The following is a 15,975-nucleotide window of genomic DNA, read 5'->3' on the forward strand; positions in this document are numbered from 1 at the left end:
ACTAGTCACACCGCTGGCCATACCATCCCTCTACACACCCACACCCCCTGTTATTTTGCAGCGACGAAAGCCTCACACCACAGCCGAACCAGTGAACCCTCATACTCCTCTCCGCATGGGAATCCATTGCCGCGTCGTCCCCTTCCTAGGCCTCGCCGTTGTCCACCGCCCTGGTGCTCTTGGCGCGACATGGTAAATGTGGTCAAGGAATGACTTCCATCAGAAGAGTAATGTACGTGGAGAGGCTAACAGCTGGGTCCACGGTAGCAGCATGGAAGTGGCTCCTTATTGCGTGCAAAATAATTATTCCTCCACCTGACAGCAGGGACCCACTGGATGGGCCATCGTATTTTGTGAAAAAATGTTTCGCCCCTGACTACTGGGACCCACTAGCTACATCTTCGCACGCAAGGAAGTGCCTGACAGTCGGGACCCACCTGGTCAAAGCGTACATAGCATTGTCATTCTGGTCGCGAATGTGTACATACATACTAGTCGATCGGTCTATCTGCAGGCTACAGCGATGAACCATGGCTGTGTAAGGAAGGGCACGTGTCGTAGTACAGGCGCGCACGTAACATGTACACGTACATATAGCCAGGGTGCAAGAAAGTAAATGCGGCGACGTACGTACATACGGGCAGGGTATCGAATGCCAACTCGCGCATACGTATAGCCAGGGCTTATGTACATGGCTGCGTCATTGTTGTTTTCATCGGGAGGCAACGGAATGCGCCGTGTTCATTGGGAGGCAACGAAATACGTCGTGTTCATCGGGAGCCAACCGGCTTGGACGGAACAACCGATCAAAACGAGGCCTGGCGTACCACAGAACGGAGGAAACGGCCTTGTGTTCGACCAGCCACGGTCGAAACGGGATACTGTTCATCGGGAGGGGTCTCGGGTACCGCAAAACGGAGGAAACGGACTTCTCTTGGACCTCCTACGGTCGAAACGGGGTCCTGTTGATCGGGAGGGGTGTGGCATACCACAAAACGGAGGAAACGAACTTGTGTTGGAGCACTACGATCGAAACGGGGGTCCTATCCATCGGGAGGGGTGTGGCTTACCGCAAAATGGGACTCCATGGGATACTGTTCATCTCCACCATCAACCTCCTCCACCCTCCATGGGCTACTGTTCATCCACCGTCGACCTCCTCCAACCTCCACCTGCGACTGTTCATCCACGGGCTCCTGTTCATCTAGCCTCCACCGCTCCTCCACCGGCTACTATTCAACTAGCCCTCTCCACGGGGTCCTGTTCAATCACCCCTCCACGGGATACTATTCATCCAACCCTCCACCAGCTACTGTTCAACCAGCCCTCCACGTGATCCTGTTCATCCAACCCTGCACGCTGTCCTGTTCATCCAACCCCAACCGGCTCGATCGATCGGGGTCCTGTTCATCCAAAGGAAACGACCTCTACTACCACGGGGTCATGTTCATCCAACCCCCCACCGGGAACTATTCATCCACCCCCTAACAACGCTCACTGTTCATCCAAAGGCAGCATCGATCAGTTTCAGTTAGTAGTAGTGTGGCGAACAAATCACTCTATCGGGTTTAATTAACAACCATCGATCGATCGCTCGGGTTCAGTAATGCCTAGCCTGCAGTACAATCACTCGGTTTCAATAGGCGAACACCTCGCTGGAGTTCAGTTAGATCCCAATGCCTCGCACCCACGCGCGTACGTGTACGAGAGAAACGCACATCGCTCAGCCCCTGACCACCCACCGTAACTGAGAACTCCCTGATATTTTCCTCGCCCTCGCTTCTACCATGGTTTCTTCTATCATGGACGGCCCAAAGAATGTCATGTAGCTGCGTGTCCGTCCTACCCAGGATGAAAAGCCCAATTTCGGTCATGATTTTTTGTCATAGAAGTAGGAGCCCATAACATCTATGATGATACCAGGTTTTTTCACAATTGTCGTCATAGAAGTGTCATAAGCATGACAGGAAAAAAAATGCGTACGGCCCAAAATGTCACGGATGTGTCTTTTTTTTGTAGTGTCAACAACAACTAAAATATGTGTATACCCATTAGGGGAAGGAAAAGGTCCCATATAGTCAAAGCCCCAAACATCAAATGGTTCAATAACAAGTGAGTAACTCATAGGCATTTCTTGACATCTACTAATATTACCAATTCTTTGGCATTTATCACAAGACAAGACAAACTTACGAGCATCCTCGAAGAGAGTAGGCCAATAAAAACCAGATTGCAATACCTTGTGTGCAGTTCTATCTCCAGCATGGTGTCCTTCGTAAGACTCGGAGTGGCACTTGCATAGAATCGGTTTCTGTTCATGCTCAGGTACACAACGTCTAATAACACCATCTACTACTTCTTTATAAAGGTGTTGGTCATCCCAAAAGTAATGTCTTAAATCATAGAAAAACTTTTTCTTTTGCTGGTATGTGAAGCTAGGTGGTATAAATTTAGCAACAATGTAATTAGCATAATCAACATACCATGGAGTAATACGAGAAGCGTTTATGACAGCTAATTGTTCATCAGGAAAGCTATTATCAATAGGTAGTGGGTCATCAAGAACATTTTCTAACCTAGTTAGGTTGTCAGTGATGGGGTTCTCAGCTCCATCTCTATCAATAATATGCAATCAAATTATTGTAACAAGAGAACCCATCTAATACATCTAGGTTTAGCATCTTTCTTTTCCATAAGATATTTAATAGCAGCATGATCAGTGTGAATAGTTACTTTGGAATCAACAATATAAGATCTGAACTTATCACAAGCAAATACAGCTGCTAAAAATTCTTTTTCAGTAGTAGCATAATTTCTCTAGGCACTGTCTAGAGTTCTACTAGCATAATGAATAACATTTAATTTCTTATCAACTCTTTTCCCTAGAACAGCACCAATAGTATAATCACTGACATCGCGCATAATTTCAAAGGGGAAATTCCAATCAGGTGGCTGGATAATAGGTGCAGAAATCAAGGCTTTCTTAAGTATTTCAAATGCTTCTACACAATCATCATCAAAAGCAAAAGTAACTTCTTTTTGCAAGAGATTAGTGAGAGGCCTAGAAATTTCAGAGAAGTCTTTAATAAACCTCCTATAGAAACCAGCATGACCAAGGAAACTTCTTATACCTTTGATATCTTTAGGAAATGGCATCTTTTCAATAGCATCTACTTTAGCTTTATCAACTTCAATACCTCTTTCAGAAATTTTATGGCCCAAGACAATACCTTCATTAATCATAAAGTGGCACTTCTCCCAATTCAAGACAAGATTAGTTTCTTCACATCTCTGCAAATCTTGATCAAGGTTTCTTAATCAATCATCAAAATAAGTTCTGTAAACAAAGAAATCATCCATGAAAACCTCAACAATCTTTTCTCAAAAATCAGAGAATATAGCAGCCATACATCTTTGAAAGGTAGCAGGTGCATTGCATAAACCAAAAGGCATACATCTTTAAGATAAGGTACCGAAAGGGCAAGGAAAAGTGGTTTTCTCTTGATCATCTTTTGACACAGGTATTTGAGAGAAACCATAATAACAATCTAGAAAGCAAAAAATGTGTATGTTTGGATAATCTTTCTAGCATTTGATCAATAAAAGGTAGAGGGTAATGATCTTTCCAAGTAGCTTTGTTCAATTTGTGAAAATCAATTACAATTCTATAATCTGTAACAATTCTTTGTGGAATCAATTCATTCTTATCATTAGTAACAACAGTAATACCTCCCTTCTTAGGGACACAATGAACGGGACTTGCCCATCTACTATCAGCAACAGGATAAATTATACCTGCCTCAAGAAGCTTTAGTATTTCATTTCTTACCACTTCTTTCATCTTAGGATTCAACCTTCGTTCGTCATCAACAATTGGTTTATCATCATGCTCCAAATTAATTTTGTGCTGGCATAGAGTGGGACTAATGCCCTTGAGATCATCAAGAGTATATCCAATAGTAGCACGGTGCTTCTTCAGAGTTTTCAATAATTTTGTTTCTTCATGCTCTGAAAGGTTAGCACTAATAATACCAGGATATTTCTACATTTCATCGAGATAAGCATATTGCAAAGTATAAGGTAATTGTTTTAAGCTCAAACACGGGATCACCCTTAGGTGGAGGATATTTCATCTATTTCCCTTCCATCATTCATAAACATATCCTTTCATGGTCTAGCAAAGATTGTTCCAAAGGATCAGTAGGAGGCACAACAATAGAAGAAAGACAATTAATTTCATCTTTACTAGGCAATTCTTTATCACGGGGTTGTCTAGGAAATTTAGAGAAATTAAAATTATGAGACATATCCCCTAAACAACAGTAACAATATCTTTGTAGCGGTCTATCTTATCATTAACAGTATTCAAGAAAGGTCTACCAAATATAATGGCACAAAAAATATCTTGTGGGGAACCAAGAACAAGAAAATCAGTAGGGTATTTAATTTTCCCACACAAGACTTCAACATCTCTAACTATCTCAATTGGTGATATAATATCTCTATTGGCAAGCTTAATAGTAACATCAATATCTTCTATCTCAACAAGTGCCATATCATTCATAATTTCTTGGTACAAGTTATAATTAATTTCACTCACAGTAGCACCCACATCACATAAGACATGATAACAATGATCTTCAATTTTAACGGAAACAACAGGCATGCCAAAATCAGGTCTATGTTTATCTTTAATATCAGGTTTAGCATTTCTAGCAGCTTCATCACAGAAATAAATAACATGCCCTTCAATATTATCGATCAAGAGATATTTAACCATAGCAATACTAGGTTCAACTTTAATTTTCTCAAGGGGTTTAGGTGTTCTAGTATAACTCTTACGAACTACAGTTGATGCTTTAGCATGATCCTTTATTCTAACAGGAAAAGGGTGTTTCTCAATATAAGCAGTAGGAACAATAGGATCAACATTATCAGTAATAGTTTCTTCTTCAACTTTAATAGGTTCTACTACTTTACTTCAATGCGAGGATGATATTTAAACCACTTCTCCTTAGGGAGATCTACATGAGTAGCAAAAGATTCACAGAAGGAAGCTACTATCTCAGAGTCAAGTCCATATTTAGTGCTAAAATCACGAAAAGCATCAGTGTCAATGAAGATTTAACACAACCAAACTTAAGGTTTATAGTAGACTCCTTACCTTCATCGAGTTCCCAATCCTCAGAGATACGTTTAATTCTTTCCAATAAATCCCATTTGAATTCAATAGTCTTCTTCATAAAAGAACCGATACAAGAAGTACCGAGCATGGATCGATCATTATGAGAAAGCCGACCATAAAAATTCTAAATAATAATTTCTCTTGAGAGCTCGTGATTGGTTGATGAATATAACATTGACTTAAGCCACCCCCATGCTTGAGCGATATTTTCTCCTTCACGAGGCCAAAAATTATATATATAATTCCGATCATGATGAACTAGATGCATAGGATAAAATTTCTGATGAAATTCCAATTTCAATCGGTTGTACTTTGATGATCCACTATCGTCACATCATAGCCTAAACCATGTCAATGCCTTTCCCTTCAAAGATAAAGGGAAGACTTTCTTCTTGGCAACATCCTCGGGCATACCTACAAGCTTAAATAATCCACAAACTTTATCCACATAGATTAGGTGCATATCAGGATGTAATTTTCCATCTCCTGCATAAGGATTAGCTAGCAATTTCTCTATCATACCCGAAGGAATTTCATAATAAATTTTTTCAGTGCATGTAGTAGGTTGAGGAGCAACGCTTTGCTCTTCCGTTCGAGGTGAAGATACCCCGAACAAGCCCCTCAAAGGATTATTTTCCATAATAACTAGTAACAGTAAATTTCATCACACTATATAAATGTTTCCTTACCAAAGGCGCTTCACTCCCCGGCAACGGCGCTAGAAAAGAGTCTTGATGACCCACAAGTATAGGGGATCTATCCTAGTCCTTTCGATAAGTAAGAGTGTCGAACCCAACGGGGAGCAGAAGGAAATGACAAGCGCTTTTCAGCAAGGTGTTCTCTCCAAGCACTGAAATTATCAGTAATAGATAGTTGTGTGATAAGATAATTCATAACGGGTCATAAGTAAGAAAAGTAAACAAGGTGCAACAAGGTGGCCTAATCCTTTTTGTAGCAAAGGACAAGCCTGGACGACCTCTTATATAAAGCAAAGCGCTCCCGAGGACACATGGGAATTGTTGTCAAGTTAGTTTTCATCATGCTCATATGATCCACATTCGCTACTTCGATAATTTGATATGTGAGTGGACCGGTGCTTGGGTTCTTCCCTTCCTTGGAGAAGACTCCCACTTATGATTAACCCATCTCGCAAGCATCCGCAATTACGAAAAAAGAATTAAGATAAATATAACCATAGCATGAAACATATGGATCCAAATCAGCCCCTTACAAAGCAACACATAAACTAGGATTTAAGATTCTGTCACTCTAGCAACCCATCATCTACTTATTACTTCCCAATGACTACCCATAGGCCCAAACAATGGTGAAGTGTCATATAGTCGACGTTCACATAACACCACTAGAGGAAAGACAACGTACATCTCATCAAAATATCGAATGAATACCAAATTCACATGATTGCTTATAACAAGACTTCTCACATGTCCTGAGGAACGAACGTAACTACTCACAAAGCATATTCATGTTCATAATCAAAGGAGTGTTATTTATCATTAAGGATCTGAACATATGATCTTCCACCGAATAAACCAACTAGCATCAATTACAAGGAGTAATCAACATTACTAGCAACCCACAAGTACCAATCTGAGGTTTTCGGACAAAGATCCGATACAAGAGATGAACTAGGGTTTGAGAGGAGATGGTGCTGGTGAAGATGTTGATGGAGATTGACTCCCTCTCGATAAGAGGATCGTTGGTGATGACGATGGCGATGATTTCCCCCTCCTGGAGTGATGTTTTCCTGGCAGTACAGCTCTGCCGGAGCCCTAAGATTGGTTTTGCCCAAGTTCCGCCTCAAGACGGCGGCGCTTCGTCCCGAAAGCTTCCTTCTGATATTTTTTTCCAGGTCAAAATACACCATATAGCATAAGATGAGCGTCGGGGGCCTGCCAGGGGGCCCACAAGGACGGGGTGCACGCCCAGGGGGGTAGGGCGCGCCCTCCACCCTTATGGATGGCAGGTGGCCCCCCTTTGGTACTTTCTTTGTCCAATATTTTTTATATATTCGAAAAATATCCTCCGTGAAGTATCAGGACTTTTCCAGTTGACGGAGTTGTGCAGAATAGGTCTCTAATATTTTCTCCTTTTCCAGTCGAAAATTCCAGCTGCCGGCATTCTCCCTCTTCATGTAAACATGATAAAAATAAGAGAGAAAAGGCATAAGTATTGTTATATAATGTGTAATAATAGCCCATAATGCAATAAATGTCAATATAAAAGCATGATGCAAAATGGACGTATTAGATGGAAATGACTCCCATAGGACCAGACATCTTTAGAGTGTTATATGCATAATGGGAAGCCGCCAAGAACTTGGCCAACGTTGGGCGACCAAGGATCCCATTGAATGGCAGGTGAAGCTCAACAACATCAAACACAATATTCTCAGTCCATATGTTTATTTCCCCACCAAATGTTATCGGCAAGGTAATCTTTCCCTTCGGCTGGCTCCTCCCTTTGTTGATCCCTTGGAAGGAGCCAGTCTTCTTCAGGTCCTCATCAGGAATTTTGAGTTTCTTTAGCACATCGAGGGAAATCAGATTCAACCCTGCCCCACTGTCAACCAACATCTTGGTGACCTTGTGATAGAGGCAAAGGTGTCTCATCTTTCGATGAGATGGTGGCTATCATTTTTGGTGGAGTAAACTTGACGATCCGATTATGAGCGTGAGAGAACGTCACGCCTTAGCAATCACTAAACCCACTCCGAGAGGTTGTTGACCACGCCGGACCATGATCAACCTGACCATGAAGGTCTATTTCCTGCAAGAAAACAAAGAACAAGCAATAAACCGAAATTGCAATCTGGATATTGCGAATATAAGAGGAAAGCTTTATTGATGAAGGCGGGGTTCTATGACATCTTGGTCTTGTCGTTGAATACAAACGAAGTATGCGAAGTTGCCGCTATGGCAAACTTTTAATCTAAACAAAACCCAAAGTCTAAACGACGCCCTAAGGGATGTATATATGGAGGAAGAGGGGGGAACTTCGTGGCCCTTGGAGGAGGGGTTCGAAACCAACCCTAAGTCTTGTTTCCCCACACGTACAGACTCTAAAAACAGTCTATACTTAAGTATTTCGAAGTTACATGGGCCTAGCCCAATAATAAAGTGAGGCAACACCTAGAATAGCCTCTAGACGAAATTCATGAAGTGGCATATTGTATATTTCGACCAAGGCTTCATGCACTCATTATTGTGGCTTCAAAGTTCTGAAATCATCACATGTAACTCCGTTCTTGTTCCCCTTGCGCATGCCATCATCTCCATGCTTGGTCTTGCTCCAGTGTTCATCTCTCTTATCCATGCTAGGCCCTTCATTTGTAAGCAAAACAAATGTATCCAATTTAGGCGACATCATATTCTCATGAACATTAGAATCATTACCAAGAAATGGAAGTACGTGATAATTTAATTGGCGTGCACGAGCTCTAGTAATTGGTCAAGTATATGTAGAAGTGGGTGTAACAATGGTACTGATGTCCTCATCATCCTCGATGGAAGCTCATATTCCTCATGCAAATAAGGCTTCAAATATGTAATGTTAAAAGTGAGACTAACCCCAAAATATGTAGGCAACTCAAATTTATACGCATTATAATTTATTTTCTATAACAAAAGGACCAACAACACGTGGCTTTAGCTTTAATTTGCGCAAATCAGTAAATCTATCCTTACACAAATGTAACCAAACAAGATCTCCATGTGCAAAGACAACACTATTTCTACCCTTATCTCCGGCAAGTTTATATTTAGCATTCATACGCTCAATGTTCTCCTTAGTTAACTCATGCATTTTTAAGATCAATTCAGCATGTTGTTTAGCATCAAAATTAATCTTCTCCGAAGATGGAAGAGGCAACAAATCAATAGGTGCACAAGGAAGGAAACCATACACAATTTCAAAAGGGCACATCTTAGTAATACAATGCGATTATAAGCAAATTCAATATGAGGCAAGCATTATTCCCACATTTTCTTGGTATTCTTCAAAACATCCCTAAGCATAGTACACGATGTTCTATTGACTACTTCAGTTTGTCCATCGGTTTGGGGTGACATGTAGTACTAAAAAGCAGTTTCGTCCCCAACTTAGCCCATAAACATCTCCAAAAGTGGCTAAGAAATTTAGTATCACGATCTGAAATAATAGTATGTGGCACACCATGCAAGCGAATAATTCCACGAAAGAACAAATCAGCCACATTAACAGCATCATCGCTTTTATGACATGGTATAAAGTGTGCCATTTTCAAGAACCTATCCACGACAACAAATATGCTATCCATCCCCTTCTTTGTTCGAGGTAAACCTAAAACAAAGTCCATAGATATATCCGCCCAAGGAACACTAGGTACAGGCAAAGGCATATATAAACCATGAGGATTGAGTTGTGACTTAGTTTTTTGACACGTAGTGCAGCGAGCAACAAAATGGTCAACATCCCGTCTCATCTTTCACCAAAAGAAATATGTAGCAAGTATATCTTCCATCTTCTTCACGCCAAAGTGTCCAATTAATCCACCCTCCATGCGCCTCCTGCAACAACAAAAGACGAACGGAGCTAGCTGGAATGCATAGCTTATTAGCACGAAACACAAATCCATCATTAACGAAGTACTTGGTCCATGTTCTCCCTTCCTTACAATTCTGCAATACATCTTTAAGTTCAACATCATGCACATATTGATCTTTGATGGTCTCCAAATCAAATATTTTAAAGTCAAGTTGTGAAAGCATAGTATAATGACGAGACAATGCATCAGCAATAACATTTTCTTTACCCTTCTTGTGTTTAATGACTTAAGGGAAAGTCTCAATGAATTCAACCCGTTTAGCATGTCTATGGTTCAGTTTTGCTTGACTTTTAATGTGTTTCAAAGATTCATGATCAGAATGTTAATTCTTTGGGCCATAATTAATGTTGCCATGTTTCTAAGGTCCGAACAAGAGCGTATAATTCTTTATCATAAGTAGAATAGTTCAGACTGGGCCCACTCAATTTTTCAGAAAAGTATGCAACAGGTTTGCCATCTTGTAAAAACACACCTCCTAATCCAATTCCACTAGCATCACATTCAAGCTCAAAGTCTTACTAAAATCAGGAAGTTGGAGTAAAGGAGCATGTGTCAACTTACCTTTCAATACCATGAAGGCTTCTTCCTGTGTGGTACCCCAAACAAAGGGCACATCCTTCTTTGTAAAGTCATTGAGAGGTGTAGCAATGGTGCTGAAATCTCTCACAAAACGCCTATAGAAACCAACGAGTCCAAGAAAACTCCTCACTTGTTTGACCATTTTGGGCTGTGGCCAACTATCAATAGCTTCAATCTTGGCTTTATCAACTTCAATTCCATGTGGAGTAACAACATAGCCAAGAAAAGATACTCACTCAGTGCAAAAGGTGCACTTCCCAAGGTTACCAAACAAACGTGCATCACGTAAAGCAATAAAAATAGCACGTAAATGTTCCAAATGTTCCTCCAAAGATCTGATATAAATCAGTATATCATCAAAATAGACAACCACAAATCGTCCAATGAAAGCACGTAAAACTTCATTCATTAATCTCATGAAAGTACTTGGTGCATTAGTTAACCCAAAAGGCATGACTAACCACTCATATAATCCAAACTTAGTTTTAAATGTTGTTTTCCATTCATCTCCCAATTTCATACGAATTTGATGTGTCCACTACGCAAATCAACTTTGGAGAATTGTAGAGCCACTCAATTCATCAAGCATATCATCTAGCCTAGGAATAGGATGACGATAACGAATAGTAATATTATTAATGCCTCTACAATCAACACACATATGCGATGTACCATCCTTTTTCGGCACTAGAATAATACGAAGAGCACAAGTACTAAGGGATTCATGTATATTCCTTTGTCGAACAGCTCCTGGATTTGACGTGTAATCTCCTTCGTCTCCTCTGGATTGGTATAGTATGGTGCATGGTTGGGTAGAGATGCACCGGGAATTATGTCAATCTGATGCTCAATCCCTCAAATAGCTGGTAATCCCGATGGCACGTCTTGTGTAAAGACATTAGTGAACTCTTGCAAAATGTTAGTAACAACAGGATGCAAAGAGGAAGGCACGTCCTCGAATGAAAATAATGCCTCATCAATATCAGCTTTAGTGGCAAGTAAACATACACTCCAATTTAATTTCAGAAGCAACACTAGATGGTTTATTATTAGGCTTCATTTGTTGCTCAATTTCTTTTGACAAAATATGATTTTCACTCTTATTTTTCTCTTGTTTTCCTTTATTAGCTCTATTAGTATCATCTTTCAAAATGGAATCAGGAGACATAGGGAGCAAAGTAATATGTTTATCCTGATGTACAAGAGTATACTAATTGTTTCTACCATGGTGTATAGAATTTTGATCAAATTTCCATGGTCTACCAAGTAATAAGGAACATGCTTGCATGGGTACCACATCACAATCAACATATGTAGAGATATTAAAATGCACACGAACAGTACGTGTTACCTTAACCTTGCCGTTGTTGTTGAACCATTGGATGTAGTAAGGATGTGGATGTGGTCTTGTGGTGAGAGATAGCTTCTCCACCATCTCCATGCTAGCCAAGTTATTGCAACTCCCTCCATCAATGTCTGACATGGACAAAACGTTCCTTCACAACTCCCTTTGTATGGAACAAATTATGCCTCTGATTTTGCTCAGCTTGTGTTACCTACACACTCAAAACACGTTGAGCAACTAAACTTTCATACATGTCAGCGTCTTCAGTAGCCATGTATTGTGCCTCATGCTCAGATTCATCTCCACCGTGTTCTTCACTTGTAATAAGAGCCAAATTCTCCTCATCATAGTCACTAGCGGACTCATAACCACCATCCTAGGTAGCAATCATCACACGCTGATATTTGCATTCTCTCACATAATGACATCTTCCCTTACAATGACGAAAAATAATATCACACGTGTGCCCTATTGATGCCGTGGAAGAAGAAGAACTCTGTGCAGGCCCGATAGGTGTGCTCCTGGCAGATAGTGGTGGTTGTGCCTGCTTCCTTGTATCACGGCTGGAGGTGGCAGCTAATGGAGGTGTCGGCGAAGTAGAATGTGTGGAAGTAGAGGATGCATGCGGTGTTCGTGATGAAGGTCTATGTCGGTGTCAAAACCGGTGGATCTCGGATAGGGGGTCCCGAACTGTGCGTCTAGGCGGATGGTAATAGGAGACAAGGGACACGATGTTTTTACCCAGGTTCGGGCCCTCTCGATGGAGGTAAAACCCTACTCCTGCTTGATTATATATTGATGATATAGGTAGTACAAGAGTAGATCTACCACGAGATCAAGGAGGCTAAACCCTAGAAGCTAGCCTATGGTATGATTGTTGTATGATGAAGTTGTCCTACGAACTAGAACCCTCCGGTTTATATAGACACCAGATAGGGTTAGGGTTACACAGAGTCAGTTACAATGGTAGGAGATCTTGAATAAATGCATCGCCAAGCTTGCCTTCCGCGCCAAGGAAAGTCCCATCCGGACACGGGACGAAGTCTTCTATCTTGAATGTTCATAGTCCTGGAGTCCGGCTGAAGGTATAGTCCAGCTATCCGAACACCCCCTAATCCAAGACTCCCTCAGTAACCCCCAAACCAGGCTTCAATGACGACGAGTCCGGCGCACAGATTGTCTTCGGCATTGCAAGGCGGGTTCTTGTCCAAATTCTGTGTTCCCGTAGGAATAATGTCCGATTTTTGTAATGTAGCGCTCCTTGGCTTCCACGCCCAATAATGGCCGTCTTCCACGTGTCAAATGAATGCGAAAAAGTCAGGGCGTTTTTACGTCCACACCCCTAGCCGCATAAACGAGCCGCCTATTTAACCGGATGGGGATTCAGATCCAAACCACACCTTCTCCTCTCCGCGAGTAATCATCAGAGCGCCTCCAGTAAAGGTCCATTCCAACATGGCCAGCCGTCGCAGCTCCTCCCCTCGCCCTTCCAGCCCTAAACCCGGAGACTGGGAGAGTTGCTCCGTCCCGCACAGCGAGTTAGTGTCGCTTCAGGCCAAGGGATTTCTCCCTCAGGCTTATATGGTCCCGGTCCGAGCCGGACTCGCCACCTATAATGGCGGAAAACAAGCGGAGAGCACCCCCAATCCCTCTAAGGGAGAGCGGGTGTGCTTCGTCCCTTATCTTGTAAGGGGACTGGGATTTCTAGTTCATCCGTTTCTTCATGGGCTTCTGGAGTTCTACGGCCTCCAGCTGCACAATCTCATGCCCGCCTCTATATTGCATATCGTGGGCTTCGTCGCCCTTTTCGAGCTATTTTTGGGTGTTGAAGCTCATTTCGCGCTGTGGAAGAGGATATTCTGCCTGGTGCCCCATTCTCAAGAGGGGTCTGTATATCAAGTGGGCGGAGCCGAAGTGTGGCGCATCGCCGTGACCGGATACCTATCCAGGACCCCAAAGAAGGCGTCCGAGGACTGGCCTTCGGAATGGTTTTATATAGATGATGTCCCGCTACCGGACCCTATCCGGGTCAGTCTCCCTGAGTTCAGCAATGCTCCATTAAAGAAACGCTTCAGCTGGCGTCCGCGGAGATCTCAGAGAGAAAGCGACAGAGACATCCTTTACCTGATGGGCCGGATAAGACTATTGGCTCATTTCAGACTAACCATGATTGGAGTCATGGTCGCATGCATCATGCGGGGGGTGCAGCCGCTTCAATATAGAGGCCACCCCATGTGGGATTTTAACGGGGAGGATGACGCCACCCGTTACGGTCGTAAGGGGCCAGCCTCAGCTGCCGCTCTAGTAAATATCTTATCCTCTTTGTAGAAGGGAGAAGAGGAGGAATTCCGCCACGTCAACCCGCAGGGCGGATTTACTATGTACAACCCTCCAAGTTGGGTAAGTGGACAATTGTGCTTGCCCGTTCTTTTTATATTCCCATGATTAAATATATAGTCTAACGACTTCAACGCAGGAACTGCGTCAGGAGGTAAAGGATATAAACAGCCGTCCTCCACTGCCCGAGGATCCAGAACGGTCCCTCGATCCAGACTCCGAAGAGGATCCGGACATATCGGTGGAGCTTATTGATGGGGTGTTCCATCAGCTAAGCAAGGACAATACCTTGGTGGCCATTACGGCTGATTACCCAGGGTTAATCCCGGCCTCCCAAGTGATAGAGACCGGAGCCTCATCCCCTTGAGAAGGATTCCATTCTCACGTATTTCAGTTTTTCTGACGACAACCGCATTTTGCAGGGGAGATTTTCGAGGCAGGAGGCCGAGCCTGCAGCGGCTAGCCAACGAGGGGCCGCAGGGCCCCGTGGGGTAAAAAGGAATGTGGTCCGGACTGAGATGCCGGCGCAAAGGTATAGCGCACCCTCTATTTCCCTGGTGTTATTTCTTCAGGGCATATTAACATTCGTGCTATCTTCAGGACGAAGAAACCTCGCCGGACTATATCCGGAGAGGTTGCCAATCGCGCCTCCACCAGCCAGGCTCCAAAGTCTGGCCCGGAAGCGGAGGCGAGCACAAGGAGCGCACCGGACGCACCTCCGACAGAGGATGCGGACAGGCTTTCTGCCACGAATTCTGAGGTGCAGAGTGCCATGAACCACAGGCGTCGCCGGACAGTTCTTCGCGACGCTTGTTTCTCCCAAGAGGCGTTAGATGCCTTCAATTCAGGAGATGCATACCTCTATGCCGCTCAAAATGGTTTAGCCAGAGCCAGAAGCAGTATGTAAAAGACATACGGGTAAGAAAATTTTGGTCAAATATATATATATACCAGTAGCCCCCGAGACTTGAAACAGTTAGAGTAACTGATTTAAGGATCATTTGTTATGCAGGTTCTTACAGAGAAGAATACCGTACTGTCCCAGGAGCTGGAAGAGTGCAAAGCCCAACTGGAGGCCGTACTAGCCACGGCAGGGGAGCCCAAAGAGACCCCCTCTGGTAAGATACACTTCGAAAGATTAGTATTTTGCGGCATGGGTGCAAATCTGACAAATCATATTGTAGATGGCGCCGGACTCGATCCGGAGAGACAACAACTCTTACGCCGGCTAAAGGCCAGTGAGAGTACGCTGACAAAGGTGAGGAGAGAGAAGAATGATCTTCAGGATGCCAACACCAAGCTGGACGTTGAACTTAGAGATGTTCGTGGCCAGCTGTCGGACTCCACTAAGGAGAATCAGCGGCTTCGACGCGGCATATTTAGTAAGTGCTTAAGCGAATCTTTTGAAAAAAGAGTTCGACGAGGAAGTCGACTAACAGAGTAATGTCTGTAGGTATGCTAAGAGGTCGTCCTGCAAAGGAGATGCCCGGTTCTATGGTTGACCTTCTTCCCGAGCTATTGCAACTGCACGAGCGAGTTCGGCAGGCAATGCGAGGCGTTGCCCAAGCCTTATGGCCGTCCCACTCCATGCCCGAGGGCCTTGGATAGCTTGCGGAGAAGCTTAAGGGAGCTCGGCGGCGCTTCCGGTTGCCGGCAAGGTGCTAGGGAGGCCTGGGCCATGGTGAAGACCCGGTTTATGAGGTCTGACCCAAACCACATGGCCGAAGTCGGACCTGTGGGGCCTGATGGGAAGGAGATCCCTGTAAGCTTAGTATACGGCCAAGTAGAATTGGCCGCAAAGTATTCCCAACAGGACTGTAAATTAGACAGCCTGTTAGATGGTATAGAAGACGAATACAATCAGTCAGAGTGACTATGTAATTGTTAATTGACATGTGTAATGCCTTCTAGCCGGATTGTAGA

This window comes from Triticum urartu, chromosome 2A, assembly GCF_056163025.1.
Source record: "Triticum urartu cultivar PI428250 chromosome 2A, HENAU_Tu73, whole genome shotgun sequence".
In the NCBI taxonomy this organism is placed as follows: domain Eukaryota; kingdom Viridiplantae; phylum Streptophyta; class Magnoliopsida; order Poales; family Poaceae; genus Triticum; species Triticum urartu.